General features: G+C 38.7%; 2 pseudogenes; one reads left to right on the top strand and one right to left on the bottom strand.

Annotated features, from left to right (window-relative positions):
* The first annotated feature begins 443 nt into the window (after positions 1–443).
* LOC125189818 (putative E3 ubiquitin-protein ligase ARI8 pseudogene) lies at positions 444–1,951 on the top strand (annotated as a pseudogene).
* Positions 1,952–2,600: 649 nt separating this feature from the next.
* The window catches only part of LOC148926337 (polygalacturonase-like), a 29,576-nt pseudogene continuing 19,020 nt past the window's right edge, over positions 2,601–13,156 (bottom strand).

Genomic DNA, 13,156 nt, shown 5'->3' with positions numbered 1-13,156 from the left:
AATTTTTTGTGGACATTCCAAGATGGTAAAATCAGACTATTTTTTGTGGACAAAGAAAGTAGTATTAAATTAATTAATTGTTTGACTTTATGAAGTAAAGTGGGTATAATGTGGAACCTACTTTTATATTAGCTTATAATAAAATGTGAATGGAATGAGTTAGTGGAATATAGGGTCACTTATAAAAAGTGAAATTAGATATTTATTGAGTAAAATTGTATAAACAAAGAATGTTACCATTCTCACGTCCTAACAATATATTAGCAAATATTTTACTAATATGGAAACAATATTTTATATGGAATAATAATGAATATATAAATTATTTATAATGCAAACTGTATCCTAAACCTAATCTTCATCGGATTCAAAATCTGTTTATATGAGATTCGTATTCTTCACAAACTCAATCTTTGTGTTTGGGTTTGGGTTTGGCATACAAAAAATTCACATCAATCAAAATGGATTACGAAGAAGAGGACGAATACTCAAGCGGCGATGACGGCTACGCCTCCTTGGAGGGCCCCACCATAGTCAATGACAAACCCTACAAAATCCTGAATGAGGAAACACTGAAACAGCTCCAACAAAACGACATCTCCGAAGTTTCGGATCTCCTCGGCGTCACCAGAGGCATCGCCTGCAGCCTCCTCCTCCGCCACAAATGGACCGTCGACTCCGTTCTCGACGACTGGTTCACCGACGAAAAACTCAGCCAATCCTTCGGCGGCGGCGTCCCTCTCCTCCAAAACAATCTCTACTGCAAAATTTGCATGGAAACCGTCTCCCACACGCTCTCTGCCGCCTGCGGCCATGTCTTCTGCACCGACTGCTGGGTCGGCTACATCGCCGCTGCCGGTGCCGCCTGCCTCACACTCCGATGCCCCGAGCCCAAGTGCACCACCGTGGCCGGCCTCGACGTGATTCAGGCCGTCTCTCCCGCTGAGGACGGCCTCAAATTCCGTCGCTATTTGTATGAATCGTACGTGGAGGCGAGCCCGGCCCGGAAGTGGTGCCCTGGCCCCGGGTGCGAATTCGCAGTGGAATTCTTCGGAGGAAAGGAGGACTATGACGTGACTTGCGACTGCAGCTTCAAATTCTGCTGGCAGTGCACGGAGGAGCAGCACAGGCCAGTGAGCTGCGGGACGGTGGCGAAGTGGGCGGAGAAGAACACGTCGGAAGCAGACAACAAATCGTGGATCGTGGCCTACACCAAGGCCTGCCCTAACTGCAATCAAAATATTGAGAAGAATCAAGGATGCTGCCACATGACGTGCAAATGCCGCTACGAATTCTGCTGGAATTGTATGCAGAAGTGGAAGAACTACGGCCACACGTGCAACGAGTACACGAGGGAGAAGGAGGCCGTGGTGGAATGCAGCTTGATGGAGGCGAGGGCAGAGCTAGCCAGGTACTCCTTCTACTTCGAGAGATGGGCGTTGAATCACAGGTCGAGGGAGATTGCACGCGCGGATGCAGCGCGCGCAAGGAGCGAGAGGGTCCCGGCCCTCTCAGCCGCGCAGGGGGTGAAGGAGACGGAACTGGAGTTTGTGGTTGAGGTTTGGGACCAGATCGTGGAGTGTAGGCGCGTGCTCAAGTGGAGCTACGCGTATGGATACTACGTGAGGAGGGAGGAGAGGAAGAAGAAGGAGATTTTCGAGTTCTTGCAGGGGGATGCGGAGCGATCGCTGGAGAGGCTGCACCACTGCGCCGAGAAGGAGGGAGCCAACTTTGCTGGGAAAGCGTTGGAGGAGTTTGCTGAGTATAGAGCCAAGTTGGTTAATCTCACTAAGGTTACTGCCAAGTTTTTTCAGAATCTGGTTAGGGCTCTCGAGAATGATCTTTCAGAAGTTGAGGGTGCATAGGATTCTTAGAATAATATCCTTCACAATAATTAAATTTATCTTCTGCTTTTTCTTCTTGCACTTAATATAATTTCGTACAGATTGCATTATTATGCATTCGAGAGAAGCATGTGCTAGAGAGAAGGCTTGGGTCTTTAGAGTTAAGGTGTTTGCTTCGAATTGTAGGTTAATCCACGTGTCACTCGAGAGAGGGCCTAGCCAATTGTAGCGACCCCTAGAGAGAGGGCTTGGGTCTTTAGAATTAAGGTGTTTGCTTCGAATTGTAGGTTAATCCACGTGTCACTCGAGAGAGGGCCTAGCCAATTGTAGCGACCCTCCCTAGCCATGAGTGACGTTCATATAAATAAGCATGTCCACTAGGTGATACTAATTCATTGCACTAGTTTTCAAAGTCCAAGTGTGATACTCAAACCGACTTCCAGTCTTCTTTGCATTGGATATTCTTGTTTCATAACTAAAGTAGTGAAATAATATCTTTGAAATTCCTTTGTTTACCTAATTTTAATAATTTATTTAATTGTTTTGATTATCTTATTTACTTATTTTTGCCTAGTTTTATAAAATCAAACTCAAAAACCTCATGTGTTCAGATGGTATATTATGCTTGATTGTGATAGGCAGTTTGCAATCTTATTCCTCATGATTCGATACTCATACTGACCCAATCTATTGTTACACTTTATACTTGCAACTGATTTTAGTGCTGAAAATATAAAATAAATATCTAGCAGTCAATTAAGAAGAATGGTGATGAAAATTAGAAGCACACACTGGTGGATTATGCATTCCAACTAGACTGGGCTTAACATTGGCGCATTTGGTGGTAATGTGACCTTTCTTCCCGATGTATTTGATATCTACATGACCAATCTCGACATCATCGCATGGCTTACTCTTGCTGCAATTTAACGTTATCGCTTCCTTCGTTGCGGTCGGGCCTCTGATGTTCTTGATTCTCACCCCCCTTCTAACTCTAATACTCGAAGGTCTATGCAATTCACACAGTAAACAAATATCATAATTTTCTTTCTACTCGTTCCAAAAAGTAGAAAAAATAGAATGAACTAGGAGTATTTTATTTTCCATCACATATGTCGTCTAGACCCTACGAACTACATTTCCATACAGATAAAGTTAGGACATTCATGAGACATTAATTTTAAATGATATGATATTAGTAAAATACTAATAGATTCATCCCAGCTAAGACGAAACGTTTCTTTTTCACATATGTTTTTGGGAGAATGATTAGTTATTCTGGAGAGAAAATAAAGTAAGAGAGAAAATAATATGGAGGAGAGTTTCTTCTACATTATTTTGTCTCTTACTTTATTTTCTCTTCACTTTAACTATTCTCTTCATCCCTTAAATATTTTCACACTTAGATTGGGCACGAGTTTTTAGAGATGTAATGGAAAGTGAGTTGAAAAAGTTAATGGTGAGTGAGTCCTACTTTTATATTTTAATTTTATAATAAAATATGAGTTAGAATGAGTTAGTGGAATATGAGGTCCACTACCAAAATGGTAAAAAGTGAAATGTGACAAATTTTTGTAGGAATGACGAAAATGTAAAAACGTGACAAAATTTAAGAGACGGAGGGAGTATTTATTAATTTTTTTTAAAACAAGTGAAAAAAAATGTTTCATTTACAAAGAGAGTACTCCCTCCTTCCATAGTAATAGAGTCATTTTGCCATTTTCGTACGTTCCATAGTAATAGAGTCATTTCTCTTTTTAGTAAAAGTCAACACATTTTTCAACATCTACTTTACTCTCTCTTATTTTATTCTCTTTTCATCTCTCTACATTTTTAATTTTCCACTTTACTCTCTCTTTACTTTAACTCACCTAACACAATTTTTCTTAATCTCCATGCCGAAAAGAACCGCCTCCAATATTATGGAACGGAGGAAGTATATAATTAACTATTTGAATGATAAAATAGTCAAATTCAAATAAAAGAGTTGATTAATTTAGATTATATCGTTCAATCCAATATACTCCATCTCTCAAGGTAAATGAAGATATGATCAAACTCTATGTATAAACTATAAAGTGTTTACTTTTCTAATATGGTAAATTGATAAAAAAAAATCCACATAATAATTACTTTGATAAATTGATTAATGTTTTTTTTCTCTTATTCATAAAATCTTCAATCAAATATTTTATTAGTTTATCTATTACGCAAAATAATACTTCCTCCGTCTCATAAAAATATAAACATTTCCATATATGGAAAATTGTCCTAACTCATTGCCCATACACATTAATTTATTTATAACTTATACCACTATGATCCATTATTACAACATCCTAAACACTAATAATAATGTGGGTCTCACTATCCAACTACTCTAACTAACATTCTCTTCTTCTATCTTATTTTATCAATTATACACTAATTACCATGCAATTCAAAATGCTCATATTTTTATGAGACGGAGGGTGAGTACATCCTAATTGTACACAGTGGCGGATCAAGGTGGGGGCAGGTGGGGGCGGTCGCCCCCACCATGCGACTAATTTTCCCTTATCCCGGATGTATATTTTCCATATCCGCCCCCTCCGTTGCCTCCAATGTCGCGCCGTTGACCGAAAAAAATAACCATTATCGCCCCAAGCTCAATTGAAATAACATCCACAGACTTGCTAAGTTGTATGGCATGCCTCGATCCAAAAAAGATTTCGCTGCTTTTAATATTGATAAGCTTGTTCATCTTGCTACTCTTTACCCATAGGACTTCACATGGACTCAACATACTGAATTGTTTAAACAACTTGAAACTTTTGTTGATGTTGTGAGAAGAGATGCACGATTGAATGCTATTGAAGATTTGGCTAGCCTATCTCAGAAGATTGTTGAAACCAAGAAAGATTAAGTTTTTTCGTTGGTTTATCGTCTGATTGAGTTGGTATTGATCTTCCCCGTAGCGAGTGCATCTGTTGAAAGAGTATTTTCAGCAATGAAATTTGTCAAGACTGACTTGCGGAATAGAATGGGAGATGAGTGGTTGAATGACAGTTTGGTAGTTTACAATGAAAGATCCATCTTTGCTAGTGTTTCTAATGAAAGAATCTTCAAACGTTTTCAAGATATGGATACCCGTAGAAATCAGTTGTCTCGGTTAACAGATGCTAGAGCTACTTGAATTGTAATAGACTTTCATTTTGCTAAAAAAACATATTGAAGTATTATATTTAATATTTTATTATTTTATTCCGCTCCCTCCATTTTTTAATCCTGGATCCGCCACTGATTGTAAACTAATTACCGTGCAAATCAAAATGGCCTAACGTATAATCAAGCAGACAAATAAATCATCATCATGCACCATTGAAAAGGATTCAACAAACATATGAAGAAAAATTAGAACTAGAAAATGAAAAAAAAAAAAAAAAAAAAACAAACTTACGGTGCGGTCGCAGTGATGGTTGGGGCAATACTCTTGATCAATAGCAATAGGATTGCTAGTCTCGATCATCACCAAATCTTGGAACAGAAGATCTGAAACTTCCAACGTGGCTGGGCTGGAGGGCCACGTCTTAACCCTAACCCCATTTTGTGTCCGAATGAAAGTGCAATTGGTGACGAAAATTCCCGACACGTCCTTCTCGGCCGCGCTTCCACCCAGACTGCCGATGCTTATCCCGTGGCCTGGGCCGCACGTGATTCCACGGATGTTCACCCGTGACACGTCGGAGTTCGTGGAGATGCAATCGTCACCGGTCTCTATCATACCGCCGATGATCTTCACATCCGACGAGTGAGAGAGGTGGATGCCATCGGTGTTGGGACTATCACCAGGGGCTGAGACCGCGAACCATTGGAACGTCATGTTGTGGCATGCCAGACATTTCATATGGACATTCTTGCTGTCTTTGCTTGTCATGTCTTGGATTATGGAGTTGTACATAAAATTGAAGCTCAAGTTCTGCATTATGTCATAAAAGTCTCGCCTCGTTCATACCTTCATGGTTGTCATCGTGTGACGAGGTTGACTTGTTAAATTATTTTGAGTGGCCAATATGAGCAAATTAATTTATGGACGCTAATTAATTGGATTAACTAAGCAAGCATTCCATGTAATTAGCTTAATATAGACTTAAATCCTGTGGACCATTAAGGCTTATACTCCCTTCGTCCCATTAGAAATGAAATAAACATTTGCTTTTCGGCACAAAATTTTATGTAGTATTGTTTTGTGAGTTAATGAAGAGAAAATAAAGTAAGAGAGATGAAAAAGTAGAGATGTTGTTTCCATCGTTTCATTTTTAATAGGACAACTCAAAGAGGAAAATGTTTCATTTTAATAAAACAAAAAGAGTATATGATATGAATAATAAACCCATATTTTGTGTTCGAGGACATAAAATAAGTTAAAATTAGTGAGACCAAATCAATGCAATAAATCCTTGTTTGATCAATAATACGAACTTGATCTTTGTTTAATCTTTAATTTGTTATTTCTACTTATTCTTTCGTTATGATTAGATTGTCATTTTGGCTTATAAGTTTTAGGATTATAAAGGATTAAGTGTATTGGTCACACAAATAAGTGTCATTCCGTACAAGGAATTTCATAGTATACTTTGTTTGTCGAAGAAAATCATGTCTTTCGACTTAGTTAATCATGTCGCATTTTATTTTGAACAACATACAGAACATGGACACATGTTCGGATGTTCCCATAAAGCTTGGCCATAAAGAGAGTTTATATGCTTTGGAAGCTCAAATAATGGAGTGTATGAGATAATAGAGATCAGTTTAAGCTTATGTGGAAGGTGATTGGATTGATAGAGAGGTTAACATCAATTGAAACTATGCTTCTCACAAATGCCTGAATAAATTTAATCCAACAATCTCTTTCTTATTACATTGAAGATCCACAGTGAACTTCAGCATGAAGATTGAACAAGCAGGTAAAACTTCGTAATAGACAAGTTTTCTATTTTCAAAGGCAAATTTGTGTTCATGCTGAACACTTCTATAGTCTTCTAAACAATGTTTTAAAAATCGGACCGGTGAGCGAACCGGTGTAGCTATCGGTTCACGGTTCAACTGGTCGGACCGGTCGAACCACTGATCGAACCGTTTTACTGTAGCATACATATAAATATATATAATTAAATATATATTAATATTAATAGCTCAAAATGCCAATAAGTCTATACACTTACACATAAATTCAAATATTTTTAGCAAAATACTTAAACATAACAACAAATATAAGATAATAAATTCAAATTATAATACTTAAATAATCATTTTTAGCACTCTTATCATCAATTTGACAGGCAATTAATATAATAATATATGTAATTAAAATAAAATAGAAATTGAAATTCTAAGAATCATAGTAATTCTCTTCCCTCACACGGGGCTCACACGCCACACAACCCACAGCCCACACCCCCATATTTAAATCCCCAACCCTTAGGGTGGCAAATCGTGCGTGTCGGGTCGTTATCGTGTCGACACGATAACGACACGAACACGATAACAACAAACACGAACACGACTAGTTAATAAAACCTCAAACACGAACACGAACACGACCCGCTACCCTCAGACACGAACATGACACGAACACGACACGAACCCATTAACGACACGAACCGTTTCGGGTCAACACGACACGAACACGACACGAACCCATTAATGACACGAAAATAAGTATTGAAAAATGAAATAATAAGAATAATAATATTAAAATATTATGTGTTAATAAGAATAATAATATTAAAATATTATGTGTTAACGGATAACACGAACACGACACGAACACGCATTGTTAGCGGATAACACGAACCCGACACGAACACGACACGAAATTTTCGTGTCCTTAATGGGTCGACCCGATAAGGACACGAACACGATAAGCTCTGACCCAAACCCATTAATTTCGTGCCGGTTCGTGTTGTGTTATCGTGTCGTGTCAAAAATTGTCAGCCCTACCCAACCCTAATATTTATTCAACAAGCCGCCATATCAAAAAATGCCTCAACCACAAAATTTTGAAATCATCTTCCAGTAGCTTCTCTCTTTCTCAATCTCTATTCTAATACTCCCTCCGTCCCGGAGTATTAGACTCACTTCTTTTGGGCACATGATTTAAGGAATTGATATTTAAATAGTTAAAGTGGAGAGAGTAAAGTATGAGAGAGGGAAAGAGTAGGGGAGAGAAGAGAGAAAAAAGTAGGTGGAGAATAAAATAAGATAGATGTTTTTTGCGGTTTTTCCGGTCTGAAACGGCTCAATAGGATGACGGTTTTAATATGCAAACCGGACCGGACAATGCACCGGTTCGTGGCCGAACCGGTCGGTCCGATCCGGTTTTTAAAACACTGCTTCTAAATGGAAGAATAAATAGTAGACTAAGAAAATACGTAGGATGTGATCTTAAAGCCTAAAACTGGATGGACTAAAAAGAAGTCGGTACTGCTGAATGATTGGTGCATTTTGCGTCACGAAAATTGGCACTTAAATAGGGACTACAAATATTCAAAGTACAAGATGCATCAAGTGAAAGCTCAAGCATGTTTGTCATTGAGATGAAAATGTCAATAATTAGATATGCTTGGATGTGAGCGACATATTCTAAATTGGAAAAACAAAAGGCCTTACCTAAAATAATAAGAATAACACTCCCTCCATTCCGCTTTAGCAGTCCAGTTACTTTTGTGCACTCTACATTATTGTCTCTCTTACTTTACCATTTATTTAATTTAACTATTTAAGATCATTTTTACAAAATGAGTGCTCAAAAGTAACTGGGACTACTAAAGCGGGATGAAGGGAGTACTATCTTTGATATGTGTACTCGATCATTCTAATGAGGAAAGAAACAAGATTGAGAATGTTAGACTTATATGAGAAAATGTTTCATACAAAAGACTTGTTAAAGTTGATGCACACAATTGTGTGCGGATCGTTTCAAACTCAAACAAAGAGTGACTGACCATTTGTACTTATCACTTTACTTATAATTTTTTAAAGTATTGATTTTTTCTTTTCATGAACCATAAACTTTCAAAAAAGTTTGGATGTTAAGTGGGTAGTAATGAAATAACTTGGAAAGGTATCAATACTCTTCGATTAGATCGATGAGGGGAACACTTCGATCGAGAAATTATTGATTACTTGAAATCACATGAAATCTGATCAGATTCGACAACTCCATATATTATATAAATGAATGGAGTATCTGAAAGGAAGTCAAACTTTATTAGATAATGTTCAGTCCGTGATAAGTTTCGTTCAACTCCATCTAATTCTTTGGAGATATGAGTGAGAAACACAATTTGTAGATATCCTAAGCAAACTAAAGAATACAAATTCAATTGTACAAGAGATTACATGGTCTTAATCTTTGAGAATATGACGATTCATGAAGATAATTTCATTTCCAAGGGACAACATCATGTATGGTAGATCTTAAACAAGATCAAGAAGCACACAATTACATAAAATATGTGATATTATTCAACATACTGTACAAGAACTTAATCTGAGTGATAAGGGTTGTTTAGTGCATTGGATTAGGTATCAGTTCAGCAAGTGTGAATTCAGCAAGTGTGAATTTTGGCTGAAAGAAGTAAACTTTCTTGGACACATTGTATCGGCAGAGGGAATCAGAGTGGACCCCGCCAAAGTGGAAGCCATGCAGCAATGGAAGTCACCATCGACACTAAGCGAGATTCGGAGTTTCCTAGGCTTGGCAGGATACTACCGAAGGTTTATAGAAGGGTTCTCCAAGATTGCGAGACCAATGACCCAACAACTTAAGAAGGGAATCAAGGTGAATTGGACCCCGAAGTATGAAGCAAGCTTTCAACTCTTAAAGGAGAAATTGGTGCCAGAGCCTGGAGTAAACTACGTAGTCTACACCGACGCTTCGAAGGTTGGACTAGGATGCGTGTTGATGCAAAACAACAAAGTGATCGCCTACGCGTCACGACAATTGAGACCACACGAGTTGAACTACCCAACCCACGATTTGGAGTTAACAGCAGTAGTACATGCCCTAAATATTTGGAGGCATCATCTCTACGAAGTTCGATGCAAAATCTTTATGGACCACAAGAGCTTGAAATATTTCTTCGAGCAGAAGGACTTGAACATGCGACAACGAAGATGGCTCGAACTAGTGAAGGACTACGATTGTGGCATCAATTACCACCCTGGCAAAGCAAATGTAGTGGCAGATGCTTTGAGCCGGAGGGACCATTCGCATCTAGCTACTTTTCTGACAGAAGAGGAAAGTTTGGTACGAGAGTTTAGTAAATTGCGATTGGAAGGTGGTAAGGGCACCTGAAACAGTGGAAGGACGAATTGCCACCTTAGTGGTTGAACCAGATCTGAAGACGAGAATCGTCACGGCACAGTGGATGGATGCGAAACTCGAGGAGATTCGAATGCAAGTGAGAATTGGCAAATCGGGAAGTTTCAGTGAGGAGTCCGACAATGCCCTCATCTTTGAAGGAAGACTGTGCGTGCCAAACGATGAAGAACTCAAGAACGGGATCATGAGTGAGTGAAGCTCATGAGACTCCATACACTGCCCACCCTGGAAGTACAAAGATGTACCAAGACTTGAAGAAGTCATTTTGGTGGAATGGCATGAAGAGAGACATAGCGGCATTTGTGGAGCGTTGCTTAGCCTGCCAACAGGTGAAGGCCTTACATCAACGACCGTACGGAAGGTTACAACCGTTGGAAATATCCGAGTGGAAATGGGAGCACATCGCCATGGATTTCGTGACGGCCTTGCCAAAGACCTTAAAAGGAAACACTGCCATTTGGGTGTTGTAGACCGACTCACCAAATGTGCGCACTTCATATCGATTCCTATAACTCACGGATCGGATAGACTAGCTCAGATCTACATAAAAGAAATCGTGCGATTGCATGGAGTCTCAGTGACGATTACGTCTGATCGTGACCCGAAGTTCACTTCACAATTTTGGATTAGTCTACAGCGCGAGCTTGGAACACGATTAAACTTTAGCACGACGTTTCACCCGCAGTCCGATGGGCAATCCGAGAGGACGATACAAACTCTCGAGGATATGTTGAGAGCCGTGGTGCTCGACCGAGGCGGAAGTTGGGAGACCGCACTACCGTTGATCAAATTCGCTTACAACAACAGCTTCCAAACAACGATTAATATGGCGCCGTATGAAGCACTATACGAAAGAAAGTGTAGATCACCACTCTACTGGGATGAAGTTGGCGAGCGAAAGGTACTTGGACCCGATGCAGTTGAGGAGATGATTGAAATTGTTCAACGAATTCGTGTGAGAATGAAGGAAGCCCAAGACAGACAAAAGTCTTACGCTGACGTTCGACGGACCGACTTACAATTTCAAGCTGGCGATAAGGTTTTTCTCAAGTTATCCCCGTCGAAAGGGATAACGCGTTTTGGTGTTAAAGGAAAGTTGAAACCGCGTTTTATCGGACCTTATGAAATTCTTGAAGAAGTAGGACCCGTAGCCTATCGATTGGCGCTACCGCCGAGCCTTAGGAACGTGCACAACGTCTTTCATGTGTCGCAATTGCAGAAATACGTGTTCGACCCGAAGCACGTGATTCACTCTGAGACATAAAACTTTTGCATTAAATGCTTTTAATGCTATGAAGTATATGGATTAATTGATGAGTGATTTATTACATGATTCTTTGTGACCTAATTATGATTTGGAGTTGAGTTTGAGTTGAATAGTCAAACTTGTTGATTATATGACGTGGCTATGGAATAGTCAACATTGTGGAAAATATAACGTGGCCGTGGAATGGTCAAGGTCGTTGAAAAATATGACGTGGAGGTGAAATTAGAATGGTGGATTTTGTGATGCGATTATGTGAATATTTTGATGCGGGGCGATGTAAAAATTGTGGTGAATTATTCCTAAGGGATGAATGAGATTAAATAGGAGCATCTTTATTTAATTGGAATTTTCGACCACCCCTATTTATTGGAAAGAAATCCTATTTTTCTTGGATTTAATTATTTACTTGGGATAAATATCCAAATTAAATCCAAAGTCCGATTATTCCTTATTTATTCCATGAAATTTTCGACCCCTATGCTTATTTCAAGGAGATTTTCGAAAATCCCCTATTTATAGGAGAGGGGATTATTTTATTATATTATTTGATCTCTTGTTTATTCTCTTCCATGAATAAATTTAAATATTCTAGCATATCTTACCATATCTAAGAAGATCATGCCATATCCTATTTTAATTAGGAAACTAATTAAATTCCTTGTGGGAGAGGAATAAAAATCGCCACTTTACCTATTTATTTGGGGAGGATTATTATTTTTATTCTGCTCCGTGATATTTTATTCTACTCCGTAAAATATCCAAATTTAATCATATGCTAATTAAATAGCATAAAATTCGAATTCCCCTATTTTTCTCTCTAAAATCATGCCAACTACTCCTCCCATATCTCCTCAAATCTTTTTAATTATTTAATTATGGGATTATATCTTGCACTCTATAAATAAGAGGCAAAACCTAAACCCTAGATCACAAAAAAATGCCCCCCCACTCCCCAAAATCACGTCCCCGCTCTCCCAAATTTTTCTTTTACTTTTCTCCAAGATTTCTTCATCTTTTGAGAAGAATTGAAGTTGAAACTCAAGAATCTTTGAAGAATCAAGGCTATTACTTGAATTCTACCGTTCGTTCAATCGAGAAAGGTATTTTTATATTGATCTTTTCTTCATCTACCGATTAATCGGTGTTCTTGAACCTTCATGCATATAGATTGAGTGAAAGGGGAAACAATTGATGAATATGGGGTGCATATATGTGTGGGTGTGTGAATCGTGTGTGTGTGTGCGCGTTGGTGCGTGTGTGTTTGTGTGTATGCGTGTGGGTGTGTTTTAAAACACTCATGCGTGACATGTTTCGATGATAGATCTGGAGTTGTTGTGCGAATAAAAAGTGATACGATAATAAAATCTTGATTTTTGAATGGTGATATTAAAATGAGTTAATGGGAAAGGGGAAAACGTTGGGAACATGCATGATTATGAGCAGATGATTGAGACTTACTTGTGATACACATAAATTAAAGGTGGTAACATGCGCTCTCGGAGTGATAGCAAGAGGAAGAACCTACTTGTGATCTAAGGAATCGAGGTGGACTTTATTCACTAAACTCTTTTATTACCAAAATATTGATTATGGTGTTATAAGGCTGGATTATGTTATGCCATGCCTGTGATTGTTTTGGTTATGTTGTGTGCCTGATGCCTAGTTTGTGAGTCCGCT

Source organism: Salvia hispanica, chromosome 5 (genome assembly GCF_029641045.1).
Source record: "Salvia hispanica isolate PSC_SH4W2 chromosome 5, Shi_PSC_v1, whole genome shotgun sequence".
Taxonomy (NCBI): domain Eukaryota; kingdom Viridiplantae; phylum Streptophyta; class Magnoliopsida; order Lamiales; family Lamiaceae; genus Salvia; species Salvia hispanica.
This window is presented reverse-complemented; position numbering and strand designations above follow the sequence as displayed.